General features: G+C 44.2%; 1 protein-coding gene across 2 annotated transcripts in view; it reads left to right on the top strand.

Annotated features, from left to right (window-relative positions):
* The window catches only part of MAML3 (mastermind like transcriptional coactivator 3), a 400,679-nt gene that overhangs the window by 169,871 nt on the left and 212,023 nt on the right, over positions 1 to 18,785 (top strand). The window lies entirely within an intron of this gene.

Below are 18,785 nucleotides of genomic sequence, written 5' to 3'. Positions count from 1 at the left end.
TTGATACAGCCGGGGCCTTGTGTATCTCAAGGATCAAACTAGGGACGATGGCAGCAGCCATGTTTGTTTATTCATCTCTTCGCCCTGTTCACAGTTTACAGTGCACCGGGGTGGTGGTGGTGGTGGGATTGGCCAGATGTTTACTTCAAAAGGGGCATGTGGGATAAGGCTGGTGAGCCCTCCCCTTCTCCACCCTAGCTCTCTAAGTTCTGTTGCTACAGGCAGTTTCCCCTGAAATCCAGTTTGCTTCTGGTATTATTTCATACATGAGCAACTCTGTCTCTGCCCTATTCACTCAAGCTAAGATTAGCCAGTGAACTTTGTTAAGATTTGTATCCTGTTCTCCCATTTAATTTCCAAAAAAACCAGAGAACAGCATACATAAGGAATGCTGAAAGTCTTCATTCAAGAATTGGCCCGGAAGGATCAAAATTTTCAGCACAGCACTAAGCAAATCCCCTTTCTTGCCTCAGGCACATAGAGTGGCCACTTGCACATTACCAAAAAGGAGGAAACGCATCACAAAAAAGAGGACCCATATTTGCATAAATGTTGCACATGATAATTTATACATATAGATGGAAATTTAGAAATAATAATAATAATAATTTAAATAGAAACACAGTCCATCTCACCATAGTTTGGAAATCTGCAACCAGGTGACCTGTAGGCCTTCTTCAGTGTGTTGTCCATGTGCTGTTGATGGACAACTTCAAATTCCAGCTATTCCTTCTGATGGTCCTTTATTTTTATACCGGACTTACACTGGACAGTCCTTCAAATAGGACACCTTCAAAATAGAGGACAGCCCTCTGGTAGCCCAGCAAATAGAACACTCTACTCTGTAAAAGAGGACACATGGCCACCTACAACCACACAAGAACTGGAGAAAATAAGAGATTACAATTCCAGGCTGAGTTGTCTGTTTTACCTTACCTAATGGAGCCCTGCTGGATGCAATTAAAAACAGGGCTAATCTGGTGTTCAAGCCATAGCTTGCCCTCCCTACATCACTGAGCTAGACTCCTTACCTCTTTTACATGGTCACTTGTAAATAGGGGTGAGGGAATCGGAAGCTGCTTTTTCCCACTTACCCTTCCCAGAGACTCAGCCTTCCCCTCTTGCCCTCCTTCTGAATTTGAAAGTGTGTTTCTCCCCCATTGTAATTTCTAATCACAAATTCAGAAAAATGGCTTTTAAAAACAACACTCAGATTTGTAAAATAATTTAACATGTGAACTTCTAGTCCCACTGTGTCCAGTGGCGTTACTGGGATCTAAATTAGCAGTGCCTACTCATGAGTAAATGTGGATTTAAGGCAAGAGCAAAGTCGCACAGCTTTGGTTCACTTTATATGTACAAATAGTGATATGGGCATCTGTTGAAACACATTGGTATGGAGCAACAGTGGTATGGAGCCCACCAAAGTTGGTAGCCTGCAAATAAAATGAGAATTATTATTATTATTATTATTATTATTATTATTATTATTATTATTATTATTATTTAAAAAACTAGCCTGCTAAGTGGCGAGGAGCTGCTTTTCCACGATGACTGTGATGGAAACATAGGGTACTTTTCTCTTAGCAGGGAGATTGGTGAAGGAGGGACACAGCAGTCTGTCCTCTTGTCCACCAGTCCACCGTGTTCCCATACTGGTTATGAAAGAGGAGGCTTTACTTTCTCTGCAGCTAGCTTTGAAACCCAACAGGCCATCAGAGGTGGAATGGAGTGATCTGTCCTGACCCTTGTGCTCACCTGCATGGAATTCCTAATTGCCAAAGCAAGCTTTTTTTGCATGTGAACTGATTCCCGTCATGATTTTCTTCACATCAGTATTTCTGCCCCCAAACACATTTATCTCCCCTTTTAATATATTACTGGGTGAAAAATTGCAGAGCGACCTACGTCACAGAACTGGCTTGGCATGTGGAGCTGTCTCCGTGCAGTGACATTCAAACAGCAACCATAGCTCTGTTTTTGTGTTCTGGATCGGGCTTCCTCGAGCTTTTCCTTTTGGGGAAAATCCTATAATTACTAACAATGAAAGAGGAAATAACCTGATATTATGCAGCTCCTCTGATCTAGCCAAATTCTAAAGTGCTTTGAATGCTTTTGGTACAAAGAATACTAACCTCTAGACACAGGAATAAGCAGAGATGAACAGAAGATCATCCATGGCTTTTAAAATATTTAAGTGCGTGTGAAGTGGATCATTTCTCTTAGATTTTTTTATATAGCAGCATAGAATTCCTGTAGAATCATATGATCGCTATTAATCACACAGATAGAACTGTCATCTTTGTGGGCTGTACTAGAATTGCTAAGGTGCCCTCTGCTGAAGATATTGTGGCTAATGTTCTCATTACCAACTAATTGGCTAAAGAGACTTCTCTCACATTGCATTTAGCCTGATTGATAGTTTTCTATCACCTGATGGGTGGAATGGACAGCCAAACCAATTATTACAGCAAAGTGTGCTATATACCCGAAGACTGCAGGCAGAGACAAAGGGCTCTTATCAAATTATATCTAGTGACAGTGCCAGCTGAGATTTTGTTAAACTTCTCAAGAATGGTCTGAAAAACTTAATCTGGCCCCAAACTGGTGCAGACCCTAAATATGCTGCCCACCTGATGAAGACTTTTCACAGGAGGCACTCTTAAGGTTACGTTCATAACCATTTTTCTTTCATGGGCTCTACCCTGTGTTTAGTTTACATGCAGGGCCGGCACTACCATTAGGCTAACTAGGCAGCTGCCTAGGGCGCAGACCTCAGAGGGGCTCAGTACTGCCCTTTAAGGGTCACAGTTTTATACAAATTAGCTGTTTTAAGAAAAAACATAAAAGAAAAATATAATAGTTCAGAAACTCTTCTTGAACTGCTGAATCGAAGTTGGCAATTTGGGTTGGGGGGTTGGGTGGGGTGCACGTAGCTCGCCTTGCCTAAGGCACAAAATAGTCTGATACCGGCCCTGTTTATATATGCAGTAATCTAATCAGGAGGGAATTATTTAGTACCCAATGTGTGTTTGAAAAGTAAAGATCATATTTAGGAAGGACATGAAATACCCTGTAAAACAGGTGGGCAGAAGATAGCTCTGGATCTAGAGATTGATATCTGGGTGATTCACAGTAGATTACTGTGTAATCTGTACAGCACCATGTACATTGATGGTGCTATATAAATAAATAAATAATAATAATAATAATAATAATAATAATAATAATCAGCAAGGTAGATTCACAGATTCACAGAAGTTCACAGTAGATCAGCAGGAAACAGTATTCTGTTTCCTGACTTGGAGCTGAGCAGAAGCAGGGAAGAGCAACTGGCCCAGTAGAAGCTAGAAAAGTAAGCCAGTTCCCAGAGAGAGAGTGAAAAGAGAGCAAGCTAACAGGAAGAGCAAACAGGACTTTGACAGGGGGAGTGTAGGGGAAGAGGAGACCAAGGTAAGGGGGAGAAGAGAAGCCTCAAGGAAATCCAGGAGGCTGCCAATTCAAAGAGGCTGTGAGCTTGCCATGTGCTCCTGAGTGCTGAGTGAAGAAGGAAAGAGGTGGGTGTGGAGAGTTGCTGCAGGGCTTGAAGGGTGTGTGGCCTGATTGCTGATTGTTCTCAGCAATCAGTGGCCTGATTGCTGTTGGCCTCCCAGTGACCTCATTCTATTTCCTGACTTGGAGCTGAGCAGAAGCAGGGAAGAGCAGCTGGCCCAGCTGAAGTAGAAGCTAGAAAAGTAAGCCAGTTCCCAGAGAGAGAGCGAACAGGAGTTTGACATGGGGAGTTTGACAGGGGAGGTCAAGGGGGAAGCCTCTAAGAAAAAAAAAGAGGGGGAAAAAACAAAGAAAAACATAAAGAGAACCCCCTCCCCAAACACACACACACCACAAAAGAAAACCCAACCAAAAAATCTTATTTTCTCTTAAGACATACTCATATAGTTGTACCTTCAGAGAGGACATGACAAAGCAAAGGCAATTCCACTATAATCAGAAAGGAAAAAACAAAGCAGAAATAGACAATATGGATGGAAAGGAGTCCCTAGAGGTGGTGACCTGAAAAGGGTGTGCAATGTTTGTGTTTCTGCCTGAGCTCAACATGGCGTACACCTACAACAAGTTCAAGCTGGTGGCACTTTTGGAAGAAAAAGTGAGAGGACTTGAGCGGCAAGTTTCCATCCTCCAAGGAATAAGAGAAGACGAGAAGTTCTTAGACCGAACGGTGGAACTGCAACAAGAAGCACATGAGATTGATGAACATCAGCCAGCTGAAGCAGAAGTGGAGTATGCTGAGGGGAGGAAAGCCAATGAAGAGGAAACACTCTGGAAAAGAGTGACAGTTAGGAGCAGAAGAACTAGAAGGCATTCTGCACCGGTGGAACCATTAGAGTTAAGCAACTGCTCTCAGCTACTGGAGGATGAGACTGAAGGACAGTTTGCAGAGGAAGAAGTACAGGAGACACCGTGCAACAGTGAACAAGAGGCAGAAGGTAGGTCAACCAAGAAGAAGAGAAGAGTAGTCATTGTGGGAGACTCCCTGCTGCGTGGGATTGAAACCCAAGTATGTTGTGAAGACCCATGGACTTGCCAGGTGTGCTGTCTCCCTGGAGCACAGATTAGAGATGTGACTGAAGGGTTACCAAAGCTCATAAAGCCCACGGACACATACCCCTTTCTTCTCATCCATGTGGGAACAAATGATGTCGCCAAGCAGAGCTACGAAGAAATCATTTCAGACTTTGAAGCTCTGGGAAGGAAACTGAAGAACTTTGGGGCCCAGGTAGTTTTCTCATCCATCCTCCCGGTTCTTGGAAGAGGATTAGAAAGGGAAAGAAAAATACTCCGGATGAACAACTGGCTACGAAGGTGGTGCCAACGTGAGAGTTTTGGATTCTGGGTCCACGGGCTATGCTACTTGGAACATGGACTTCTGGCAATGGATGGGTTGCACCTCACAAGGGCTGGAAAGAATGTGTTCGGCCACAGCATGAAGAACGTGATCAGGAGGGCTTTAAACTGAATCTTACGGGGGCGGGAGACGTAAACTTCGAGGCAACAATGGATGAAGGCCAATGCACCACAGTACAGAGAACAGCTCCAATAGTGCCCCAAAATAGTGTCCGCAATGTAGGAACAAAGCCAGACTATAAAACACATGGTCTTCGATGTCTATATACTAATGCCCAGAGCATGGGAAACAAACTGAATGAATTTGAACTCTTACTACATGAAGGCAAATACGACTTGATAGATATAACTGAAACTTGGTGAGATGATTCCCATGACTAGAATATAGCAATTGAAGGATATAACTTGTTCAAAAAGAACAGAAGAAATAGAAAGGGAGGTGGAGTTGAACTATATGTTAAAAAATACCTATCCCTGCACAGAAATATAGGCGGATGAGACTGAGAGCCCCATCGAGAGCATCTGGATTAAAATAAATGGGGCAAGGAATAAAAAGAACATGATAATCGGAGTCTACTACGTCCTCAAGGAGAGGATGAGGACGAAACTTTTGAGAAACAAATTGCCAGTGTTTCAAGGAAGTGTGATGTAGTAGTGATGGGGGACTTCAGTTACCCTGATATCTGTTGGGAGACAAATTCTGCCAAAAGCGTCCCTTCCAAGAAATTCCTGACATGTATGAGTGATAACTTTTTCCTACAGAAAGTGGAGGAAGGAACTAGAGGATCGGCAATCCTTGACTTGATATTGACCAATAGGGGATGACTTAGTGGATAAAGTGGCAGTTATGGGAACTCTGGGGGAAAGTGACCACGTCATACTTGAATTCTTGATTATGAAGGAGACAAAAGTTGAGTGTAGCCATACACGTACTCTGGATTTTAGGAAAGCTGATTTTAATAAACTCAGAACTATGATAAGTAAGGTCCCGTGGCAGGGGAGCCTAATGAGAAAAGGAGTGCAGGATGGGTGGGTATTTAAAAAAGGAAATTTTAAAGGCACAGTTACAAACAATTCCAATAAGGAGAAATGATAGAAGACAACAGAGGAAACCAATGTGGCTCCACAAAAAGCTTTGAGATGACCTGAAAACAAAAAAGGATACATATAGGAAGTGGAAGGAAGGCCAGACTACAAAAGAAGAGTACAGACAGGTGGCGCAGAAGTGCCGAAATGGCGTCAGGAAGGCTAAAGCTGTGAATGAGCTAAGATTAGCAAGGGATGCTAAAAGCAATAAAAAGGCTTTCTTCAGATACGTGAGTAGTAAAAGACAGAGGAAAGAAAAGGTGGTTCAACTGAGGATGGGAAATTGATAACAGATGACAAAGAAAAGGCTGAAGTGCTCAATTCCTACTTTGCCTCAATCTTCTCCCAAAAGCTGATCTATGACCCCCCTGGAAAAAGTGAAGCAGAAGTTGAGGGGGCAGGATTGCAGTTTGAGATTGATAAACAAATGGTCAAAGAACACCTAATTTCCTTGAATGCGTTCAAATCTCCAGGGCCCGATGAACTGCATCCTAGAGTAATGAAGGAGCTAGCGGAAGAACTCTCAGAACCTTTGTCTATTATCTTTGCAAAATCATGGAAGACAGGTGAGGTGCCGGATGACTGGAGGAGGGCTAATGTTGTCCCTATCTTCAAAAAGGGCAAAAAGGAGGAACCTGGGAACTACAGACCAGTCAGTCTGACATCTATTCCTGGAAAAATTCTGGAGCAGATTATAAAGAAGTCAATCTGTAAACACCTTGAAATCAATGCAGTGATCACTAGAAGCCAACATGGATTTGTCAGGAACAAATCCTGTCAGACTAATTTGATCTCATTTTTTGATAGGGTAACCTCCCTTGTGGACTGTGGGAATGCTGTGGATGTCATATATCTTGACTTCAGCAAAGCTTTTGACAAAGTGCCCCATGATATTCTGATTAACAAACTAGCTAAAAGTGGGCTAGATGGAACAACTATTAGGTGGATTCACAGTTGGCTACAGAATCGGACTCAAAGAGTACTTATCAATGGAACCTTTTCAAACTGGGGAGAGACAACGAGTGGGGTACCGCAGAGCTCAGTCCTGGGCCCAGTGCTCTCCAACATTTTTATTAATGATTTGGATGAGGAGGTGCAGGGAACGCTTATCAAATTTGCAGATGACACAAAATTGGGTGGGATAGCTAATACCCTGGAAGACAGAAACAAACTTCAAAGTGATCTTGATAGGCTGGATGCTGGGCTGAAAACAACAGAATGAAATTAAATAGGGATAAATGCCAAGTTCTACATTTAGGAAATAGAAATCAAATGCACAGTTACAAGTTGGGGAATACTTGGCTCAGCAATACTACAAATGAGAAGGATCTTGGAATTGTTGTAGATCACAAGCTGAATATGAGCCAACAGTGCGATATGGCTGCAAGAAAGGCAACTGCTATTTGGGGCTGCATTAATAGAAGTATAGCTTCCAAATCACGTGAGGTACTGGTTCCTCTCTATTCGGCCCTGGTTAGGCCTCATCTAGAGTATTGCATCCAGTTCTGGGCTCCACAATTCAAGAAGGACGCAGACAAGCTGGAGCTTGTTCAGAGGAAGGCAACCAGGATGATCAGGGGTCTGGAAACAAAGCCCTATGAGGAGAGACTGAAAGAACTGGGCATGTTCAGCCTAGAGAAGAGAAGATTGAGGGGAGACATGATAGCACTCTTCAAATACTTAAAAGGTTGTCACACAGAGGAGGGCCAGGATCTCTTCTTGATCCTCCCAGAGTGCAGGACACGGAATAACGGGCTCAAGTTAAAGGAAGCCAGATTCCAGCTGGATGTCAGGAAAAACTTCCTGATTGTTAGAGCAGTACGACAATGGAATCAGTTACCTAGGGAGGTTGTGGGCTCTCCCACACTAGAGGCCTTCAAGAGGCAGCTGGACAACCATCTGTCAGGGATGCTTTAGGGTGGATTTAGGGTGCATTGAGCAGGGGGTTGGACTCGATGGCCTTGTAGGCCCCTTCCAACTCTACTGTTCAATGATTCTGTGATTCTATGAAGGATTTCTCACTCCCAATTGTTTAACAAATATCCACACTCCCCTAATTATACTGCTGAAATGAAGAAAGACTGGGGAAACCAGGAGTGTTTTGTGTGTGAAAGGACTGAGTTCCATTCAGTTCTAGTACTCCCAAAAATTCCTGGACTCATCTTTTAATTCTGAAGGCCAAACTAAACATTTGGGTAGCTTTTCTTACTCTCCTGTAAGAGCACCTGGTCCCCATTTGGATCAGGACATCATCTAAATTGGGGCCACACATGCATAGTAGGAAAAGCAGCACTTACTTGAATGTTTATTTAGGCCTTCAGTGTACATCTTTTGCGCCACAGACTCCAAGTGGTGGATCTTGGAAAACCATTGCTGGAAAACCAACACATACATACCTATTTCAGGAACCTTGGGAATATTTCTTTCTTATTGTTTCTCCAAAAGTAGAAACAGCTTTTAAAATGGTACATGCCTTCTGAGCGTTGCTGTGGCTCTCAATAATCTGCTGAATTGTGCCAAAGAATAAGTAGTACAATCTGTATGGTACAAATTAGTTAAGCCTGGCGCTCTCCTTCCTCTTCTCTCTCTCTCTCTCTCTCTCTCTCTCCTGGCTGACTATCCAGGAACCTTGTGCCTGTCACAACATTGGTGTATTACAAAATCTGTACATTGCCAGAGGTTTTAGTTAGTGTGCACTCATAAAATGGTAACTAAAATAAATGGAACAGACTTTGATTCCGGCTGTCTGCATGCAGCCCTAGGGAGGCACAGGATATCAGCAGGGGGTAGAGGCAGGCAATTTTGAATGTCTTATTGGTGGTGTTAATAGACCTATAAACAGACAAGGCTCAGAGATTCTCAGTGTATGAGTTGCGACCTTGTTGTGAATACTGATAGAAAGACGTGGTGTCACTCAACACCCTGACTGCAAGACGCCCAGGAACTAAGACAGCATCTCCTCCTTGCTGTTGCTTCCTCTTCACCTGCGCTGACTGAGAAAGTGAAGAGGGGCAGGGGTAAGAAGGAGCAGGAGGAGCAGGAACCTCATCTACTTTTCTTCCTCTGGCTGATGTTGCAGGTAAGGCTGAGATGGAGAGGGCAAGTGAATGGACTGCAAGGAAGAGGCACGTCGCCCAAGAGCACCTCAAAACCTGGGGCATGTCTACACAAAGGGTTTGCCCTGGGGTGGATTCACAGTAGAGGCAGGTCATCTACTTGACGCAGCCACCATTACGAAGCCATCCGGGGGCAAACCCCAGAAACTCCGCTCCAAAAACGTCGGGCACTTACCCTGACTTTTTTGGCAGTGAAGGCTTGTCACATGGCATCCCCTGAGTGGTCACCATGGGCTGGACAGGGAAGGGGATGGACTTCCAGGAGCTCAGGAGAGCCCTGTGCCCCATGGTAAATAATAATGAAAAAAAATTGGGGGTGGAGAGGAATGGGCCCTGCGCCTCTTTAAAAATAAAAAATAAAAGAACGTTGGGGAGGAGAGGAACGGTGCCCATTCCTCCCCCTTTTTAAATTGTATTATCTATATCTGCGCAGATACAGATAATAAAAATAAAAAGGAGGGAAAAGAACGGGCAGCCAGAGGAAGGTCAGAAGGAGGAGAGGTGGTTTGGGCTCCCGGCGTCCCTCTCCTTGTTTTTCTCTGGCTGCCTCATTCCTGCCCCATCACCCCCGGTGCTCAGCTCCATGGGGAAAGTTCGCACTTGTGTTCCTTCCCGTGCAGATGCCGGGAAGGAACACAAGTGCCGGAGTCAGGTGCCCCGCGGCACCAAAGTGCCATCAAGACGGGCCTGGTGATGTATCTTGCAAAGATCAGCTGTGCTGTTTCTGGGCATCTGGTTCTTTTTTCTCCCATGGGGTCCTTAACACATTAACCCTATAGACTACTGCCCCTAAACACACATATATTCAATAGAAGAGATACATGTACCTGCACCATTGGAAAACAAAAATATTTTCTCTTCCCATCCTCCCCAATATTAATTTGTTCCCTCCCTTTCCCGTACGGTGGCACATACAGTGCAGCTTTTATAGGGTTATTTTCCTTTGGAGGATAGAACAAATGTTTTATTTCATTTATTCATTATATATTTTTTTAGCCTGTCCTTCTTTTAAGGAGCTCATGGTGGCTCCTTAGAACCATACATGTTTCTCCTCCTCCACATCCATTTTATCCAGACAACAACCCAACGAGGTAGGTAGGATGGGCTGAAAGATAGTGATTGGCTGAAGGTCACCTGGTGAGCTTTCTGGCTGAGAAGGGATTATAACCTGGGTATTCCTGTTCTTAGTCTGGTTCCCTAGGAGCTACACCATACTGTCTCTGAAGAGGCTAAGAATGCTGAAACATTTGTTGTCTTTGTCGTTCTCTCTCTCCATAATAAAGTATATATATCTCAGCTTGATATACAGATTGAGAAGGTATGTAAAGACTAGATGCAAGCACTCAGGTAGGCAAACTCAGCATTCTAGGCTCTGCACTGCAGTGGTTCAAAGTTAATGTGTAATCTAAGTTCTAGAGCAGGGTGGGCAACTGCAGGACATCGGGGGTCAATAGCTTGTTTGTAAATGGAAGGGTCAAATTGAGCTTGCAAACAAGTTTATTTTGACTAGTTTTGTGCTCTGTAGTCACCATAGACAAGCTTTTTTAAAAAATCAAACATATTTTCCACCCGATTTCAGGGGCCACATGTTGTCCACTCCTTTTCCAGAGCTTTGTTGTTGTGTCCAAGCACAAAGGAGATCAAAGTCATAAATGAAGTTATTATATTTGCACATGACTCAGAGAAAACTAGTCCCTTAATTTTTTATGTTGTTCATCCATCTGCACAATCAGGCTTTGTTTCATGTTTCAGAGTTCAATTCAGTTCATTCTCAAGTAATTACAGTGTTCCTTGGAGGTTGTTGTGAAAGGAGCTGGACCAAAGCTTTGCCTTTCTACTTCAGTGGTAAAATGTGAGGTGTTAAAACTTTACAGTTCCATTATCATTTTAATGAAAACATTTTCCTTGCATTCCCAGTCATGGCCTGTCTTTTACAAAGGGCATTTTATTAAAAGATATTATCTGTAGTACCATATTTTTGCTGGGAAGGGGAAGTGAGGGTGCAAAGCAAAAAATTCATCCTATAAATGTCCCCCCCCTTAATAAAAATCACACAAGACTCTCAACAGGTTATGCTTGATATGGGAGAGAGAAACAAGGATTTCTATGCTACATGGACATTAGTTTCCATTTATTACACACATGGCAAAAATATCCATCTACTTTAATGCTACTTTAGTTACCTCACCTGCTTTCCAGCTTCTTCCAAAGTGTTGTCAAGGTTCTCTTCTAAAAATGGTGCCTATGGCTTTATATGCTTGAAAGCCCTGAGTATGTCAGCAACCACTGCGCCTCTCAACATATAATGCCCCCAGTTGTCTTGCTGACCCTCTGGCCCAGGGGAGGACAGTAATCCGGGAACTGGTATAAAAGGTGGCAGTACAGTGATGGTTATAGTCTTATCCACTGGCTGCATTCATATATTACAATAAAGCATAATTTATTGTAATGGAAACAAGACTTGTCTCCCCATGAGCTCATATGTTCCTGTATACCCTCCGGCATGATTGTGGGCCTGTTCAGACAACACACTAAGCGATGGTTAGGCCGCTAGCCCCTTTGTAGCAAATGGTTAGTGAGCATGTTTAAACTGTGGCTATGTAGACACTATGGTTAGCAGTGGTTCACACAACACACTAAGGGCTTTGCTAGACCTGCCGGGATAAGCCGGCAGGGAGGTGGGGCGGCAGCGCGCTGATGTTAGCGTGCACTGCCCGGGCTTCCAGACGCAGGACACGCAGGGACGTCGGATCCCTGCAGCGTCTGCCATTTTTTTTTTAAGTTTAAAGGGGCCATGTGCGGCCCGAAGACTGCGGAGAAGGTAAGGTTTTTTTTTAGTTAACCCCCCCCATCCGCTCCTGTGTCGTCTCCCCTTCTCCCTGCGTGTGTGTGTGTCTGTCCTGTGTCGTCTCCCCTTCTCCCTGTGTGTGTGTGTGTGTCTGTCCTGTGTCGTCTCCCCTTCTCCCTGCGTGTGTGTGTGTCTGTCCTGTGTTGTCTCCCCTTCTCCCTATGTGTGTGTGTGTGTCTGTCCTGTGTCGTCTCCCCTTCTCCCTGCATGTGTGTGTGTCTGTCCTGTGTCGTCTCCCCTTCTCCCTGTGTGTGTGTGTGTGTGTGTCTGTCCTGTGTCGTCTCCCCTTCTCCCTGTGTGTGTGTGTGTGTGTGTCTGTCCTGTGTCGTCTCCCCTTCTCCCTGCGTGTGTGTGTGTCTGTCCTGTGTCGTCTCCCCTTCTCCCTGCGTGTGTGTGTGTCTGTCCTGTGTCGTCTCCCCTTCTCCCTGCGTGTGTGTGTGTCTGTCCTGTGTCGTCTCCCCTTCTCCCTGTGTGTGTGTGTCTGTCCTGTGTCGTCTCCCCTTCTCCCTGCGTGTGTGTGTGTCTGTCCTGTGTCGTCTCCCCTTCTCCCTGTGTGTGTGTGTGTGTCTGTCCTGTGTCGTCTCCCCTTCTCCCTGCGTGTGTGTGTCTGTCCTGTGTCGTCTCCCCTTCTCCCTGCGTGTGTGTGTGTCTGTCCTGTGTCGTCTCCCCTTCTCCCTACCGGGATCTCCCCCGGCCGATGGGCACAGCACTCAGCGCTGTGGCCAGTCCGTGGCTTTTTGCGGCTACTCGCTTACGCGAGTAGCCGCAAAAAGCCACGGAAGTAGCTAGACGTTCCCCAGCCCCCGCCTCAGGCCGGGGCTGGGGAAAAGGCGCGCCATAAGCGACTTCGCTTATGGCGCGTTAGAGGAGGCTTCAGTGCGGCCTGGAGCCGGATTCCCCTGTGCGTCATGTGGAAGCACAGCAGGGAAACCGGCTCTCAAGGCGCGCTCAGGCCTCGTCTAGGAACGCTCTAAGTCATGGTTCACATGACAAGCTAAGCCATAATGCTTAGCTCAAAATGCTTAACCACCGGGGCTTAGTGTGTCATCTGGACAGCGTCTGTGAGATGTTTAGATGGTTTCACTTCCATTTTTGATTAACCATTGCTTGTCAAGCCGACAAGCTTAGCTGCTGTAATTTATGAAGCTGGCTTGCTTCAAAAAATAAGATTAAGTCCTCTTTAGGTTTTGGACAACACGCCAAACTACAGTTAATAAAAAATGGAAGCAAAAGCTTCCAATCTCTTCCTCGCCAAAGGAGAAGAAGGGGGAACAGATGAGCCTGGGGGGTGGCTATGTTTGTTCCTGTCATGATAAGTCATGGTTTAATGAGATATCTGAATGCAGCCATTGCTTTAGGGCAGCCTAGTCCAACCTGGTGCCCTCTATATTGTTGGGACTACAATTCCCATCATCAGTGACTGTTGGCCATGCTGGCTAGGGCTGATGGGAGTTACAATTTAAAAATCTGGAGGGCACCAGGCTGGGGTATCTAAAAGTGTTGATGCTGTCTCCAGAGAAGAGCTGGTTAACCTTCTCTTCAGCCTGATCTTTGTAATGATTAATTGGAGGCCAGTCCCATTGGTTTCAAAGTAAATCTGGTTAGGATGACACCTTAGATACCTTGCCTAGGTAGTATGGTTTCAGCATTTCCTTGCAAAGGAGACAACGCATGTTCTGTAATGGTACCCATATTGTGGAATACCTTTGCTGGATCCACTGGAGTCTTTCCCTTCTGGTGTTTAGCAAGCGCTTGATCCATCTGTTTAAATAGGCAAAGGCATTTTGATGGCTGCTGCACTGGATCTTTTAACGTGTTCATTGGTGCTTTCGAATGCGTTATTGTGCTAATTTCCCCCATGTTTTAATTGTATGGCCCTTTCTACACCAAAGCTGTGTAGAGGGAGGGAGGGGGAGGAGAATCTCACGATATTCTGATCACGAGATCCTCCCTTTAGTCCACATGCGGGTGAGACACCCCAGGAGGAAGGAGGGTGTCATGCCTGGCATTTTTATTTATTTATTTTTAAGGAGATGAGCGCATGTGCGCTACAACTAAAACGTAAGGGTTTTTTTTTTAAAAAAAAAAGCCCCGCTCCCGCTCCCCCCATCCCCAATTCCTCCAGGCCCGGTTCCTTCCCTCTACTGATCCCTGCTACTCTCTGGGAAAACCCATTCTCATCCCTACTTCCTCCAGGGAGTCCCTGTGCATCATTTGGACGCACAGGGACTCAGCCATAACCAGCTTGGATTTTCTGGCTGGTGTAGAAACGGCCTAAGTTTGTTTGAAATGACTATGCTTTTACGACGTTGTTTTTAACCACTTTGAATATAAACAATAGAAAATGATGGTATCAAAATAAACAAATGAAAGGGACCAGGCTTTGAAATTTCAGCTACATTTTCCTTCTCCTAGCCTAGCTGGCTGAGAAGATTTTAGTCAATATAGATATTGCGAGTGAGTAGGCAGAAATTAATTCAGAGCCTTGTATCATTCCCTGTTATCAAAAGAAACAGAGCTTCTGGGTTAAAATCCAATTGGTGACAAAAGAAGTAGTTAGATTGATTAATCTGTCTGCAATTTACAGAAAATAATAAATTGCTGGCTTGCTTATTGCATTTCACAAAGCGAAATGTACACAATTGCTTGCCTAATGTAAAAATAGCATTTCAGTCATAATTATGGGTATCTTGCTTCAGTCTTGTTTACAAACATAATTGAAATGATAGATAGATGTAGTGTTTATAAGTGGTTTTAGGTTGACTAATCTAATAACAGGTGGCTTTTTCTCTCCCTCTCATTTTACAGTTGCTTTATGTTCACTTTTTAATTTCTGTTTGATAAAAACAAACAAAAATCCTTAAGGATCTGCTGTGGTACTGCACAACATTACCATGTTTGTGATTTATGCTTGCTGTTCCAACATGGGCATTGTAAACCTTGCAACTGCTGCCATGAACAAGAAGCAGGGATATTAAGCTAGCAGACTTATTTAGATGTAGGTGCTGTGGAGCACTCACGGGCCCTCGTTTTTCAGTCATGAAAGTGTCACCTCACAGAAGGGAAAGCGCAGTGCCCCAGAGTTCTGCAACCTTTGCAGTGAACCACATGCAGCCTTTCCTCCCTCTCCATCCTCTTCCTGGCCATGCTCAAAGAAGCGTTTTATGTAGCACCGCTGCACCAGGCATCATGGGCTTTTTCATAGCACTGTCAAAGTAGTGCTGTCCGTTGCTGCTGCTGCTGCTGCTGCTACTTACTTGCTCTTGTTTCTGAGCTTTTAACATTTCGCTGCCATAATATTTTCCAATTCATCTCAGCAACCACAAAGGTTAGAAACATTTTTTAAAAATGCAATGAACTTGGGTTTGCAGTATTCAAGCAAGAATTTGCAGCCTGCAGAAAGGATGCATGGGGAGTGTATGTAGTCAGAAAGCCTTATGTGGTCTGTTTTGAAAAAACGAGAATTCTAGTTTTTCACTGGGAAAATACTGGGTCCCATCCAATGTCGCATGAGTAGACTTCCACTCACACAGTGGCTGCGTTTGGACAACACAATAGTCAATGGTGGATTAATAGTAGGGCTGTGCACCAGCCCCCCAAACTGCTTCGAAGCCCAATCCGAAACTTCTGGATTGGGCCCAAACTGCTTCTGGTTGAACTGACCCTCACCTGTCTTGCTCTGGATCCAGAGCAAGATCCGAAGGGTCAGATCGAGATTCGCCCTCCATTTTGCCCCCCTTCCCCACTTACTTACCTCCGTGGCGGGCGGCAGAAGCAGGTAAGTGGGGAAGGGGGGACAAAATGGGGGGTGAATAAGTTCCCCTCTCCCCTTACCTGGCTTCGCTGTCCGCCGCCGCATGGACCACAGTGGAGCCAGATAAGCCCCCTCCCCACACACAGTTACCTGTGTCCGTCATGGTCTGGTGGCAGCTTCAACTGAGGCCCAGGTCTCAAAGCGGAAACAGGCCGTGGCCTGCTTCCGGCTTGAGGCCTGGGCCTCAGTTGAAGCTGCCACTCAGACTGTGACGGAGGCAGGTAAGCCCCCCTCCCCCCTGTCCCCTTACCTGGCTATGCCGCCATCACTGCACGGATTGCAGCGGCACCAGGTAAGCCCCTCTCCCCCCCGCTTACTTACGAGCGGAGCGCCGGATCGAGGCAGAGCACTTCACTTTGCCTCGATCCGCAACTCCCCCGAACCGATTCAGATCTGCCCTTAGCGGAGGCGGATCGGGTCACTCCGCTCCCAATTCAGGGATCTGAATCGGAGCGGAGCACAGCCCTAATTAATAGTCAACTCAATGATTGATTATCGAGGGGGTACTCCCCACACTACATTATTATAATCAACCATTGTGTGGATTAAGGCCAGCATCGACTATTAGTCAATTGTGTGTTTGATTGACACATTCCCTACCCTCTCTCCCCATCTCAATCTTCCTGCTGGTATCCCATCAGCCATTGCCAGTTCTTTTGGCTGGACTAGAGATGCAGCTGCTGCTTTGGTCTCTCTTGCCAGGGGACTCTGTAGTCACTGAAAATAACCAACTGTGTGCTTCAAAATAGTCAATGGTGCCTGACACATGACACGATAACCAACAGTTGTTCAAATAATCAACTCTGCACAGTGTTGATTATTTCCGCTGGTTATTTTGTCCGAATAACCAACTGCGGTGTGAAAAAGTCGTGACAGACAACACAATAACCCACTGTTGACTATTTAACCCACTGTTGGTTATTGTGTCGCCTGAACTCAGTCAGTGGGACTTCCTCTTGCAGCTCCTGCCTGTACACCACCCAAATCTTCTCCAGAGGGCTCCCCAATCCTTCAGAGCTGATTTGGAGCATGTGTAGGGCTGCTGCAGCAGGAAGGAGTAAGGGGAGTCAGTTCCATTAGCAGTTCTGACAGACAGACAGGAGTGGATACCACCCACTGGCTGAAAGGTTCCAAACCCAGCATTTCTAATTATATAAGTTACATAAAATGTCACCAATGTGGTGGCATGGTTTTATTTGGTTCTGTTTTAGAGCTCTCATGTGATTCAAGAAATCATACTCAATTAATCATATAAGTCTTTATCAATCCTTTGGTTAAAGAATATATTTGCATAAACTTGCATATGGGAAAAAACCATAGTTCTAAAGCATGCTTTTCTCATTTTTAGGAGATTCATGTATATGTCTTCTCAGGCATTGTTTTAGAAGAGGCAACCATGCAGGAAAGAGTACCTCTTCTAAGCTGGCACTTGCTGTTTGGAATTCTTACTACAAGTACTTTTATGAGTGTGTGTGTGTGTGTGTGTGTGTGTGTGTGTGTGTGTGTGTGTGTGTGTGTATGTGTATAATCTGTTGCCTGATCAATTGGCGGCACCTTTAGTCAATTACATTTTTAATCATTTAAGGCTGCAATGCTATACACACTTACATAGGAATAAGTCTCATTGAAGTCAATGGAACTTACTTCTGAGTAGGCATACATAGGATTGTACTGTAAAACAAATATAACAAATAAAAATTATATTTTGAATTAGGACAAATAAGTACATTTTCTTAAAGCAAAAATGTGCAAATGCTCTTTTCCTCAGTATTATCCTCAAATATGTTGCTATTAGTATCTTTGACTGTTCCTTCAAATATGCAGTTGCTCTTGTTTTCAATCACCTGGTTTAAGAGCAAGCCTTTCTCAAACATAATGACAAAGATGCCTTCTGTGTCATGTTATACTTTCTCATTCTGTTGGAATAGCTGGTAATTGCTTTACTGGACACTGAAATTGAATTCCCAAAAGCAGTTAAAACAAAACTCATTACTGTGTGTATAAGATATGGTATGTTTAAAACCCTGGCAATGCACTCTAATAAACTTTCGGCAGCTTTCTCTCCCTATATCTAGAGATAACAAAATTTACATTTCTGTGCTATATAAGAAACTGGAGGCAAAACACACACACGCAGGAGAATGGATTTTGAAAAGAGGATTGGTTCCTTTGTCTATCAAAAAGGGTTTATTTATGAGAAATTGGTTGATCACTTGCATAAAAGAAATTACCTTTGCATATACTTTACACAGACATCTTGTGATGGCAACTAAGACTAATTTTTTAATGGATATACAGTAATATTTTATTTCAAAATATGGTCTTTTTTAAAAAAATTGGAATATCTTTTTTTTTAAGAGCCACACTTGTTTTAAACTTTTTCAAATATATATAATGTTAGCATAAACAATGATTCTTAAAGACTAACAAATGTATTAGGGCTTGCAGACTGGAGTGCACTTAATCAGATACTGAAGTGTTAGCCTGAGTTGCAGGTATATATATACACTCAGGATATCACTGAAGTATCTGATGATGTGGATTTATGCAATGAACGCTTATGCCATAACACATTTGTTAAGGGCAGTATCTACCTCCGCTGACTCTGTTGTGCTCATGGGAGTGACCTCTTGTGCAATGGGGCTTTCATGCTTCTAAAAATAACCCCAGAAACACTTGTTTCCAGATTGAGACAGGTCAGTGGAGCTCCCTTCTGTGAGCTGTGCGGATCTATCCCATTATGGAAACTAGCAGTTCTGCTTGTTTCTGGTAATTTTAGAACCACGAAAGCCCATTTGCAAAGTGGTTACTCCCATGAGTGCATGAGCGCAATAGAATATTATCCTTTGTATTTAAGGTTCCACAAGACTCGTTGTTTTTGCTGCAACAGACTGATATAGCTACCCCTCTGGAAACTGTTAACACATGACCACTCATGTATATGCTGCTTGCAAGATGAAATACTAGTGTGAATGAGGGCCCTGGGCATGCTTAACAATACTGAATAAACAAGGCA

Source organism: Elgaria multicarinata, chromosome 10 (genome assembly GCF_023053635.1).
Source record: "Elgaria multicarinata webbii isolate HBS135686 ecotype San Diego chromosome 10, rElgMul1.1.pri, whole genome shotgun sequence".
NCBI lineage: Eukaryota > Metazoa > Chordata > Lepidosauria > Squamata > Anguidae > Elgaria > Elgaria multicarinata.
Note: the sequence above shows the minus strand (reverse complement) of the source record. Positions and strands in the feature narration are given on the sequence as shown.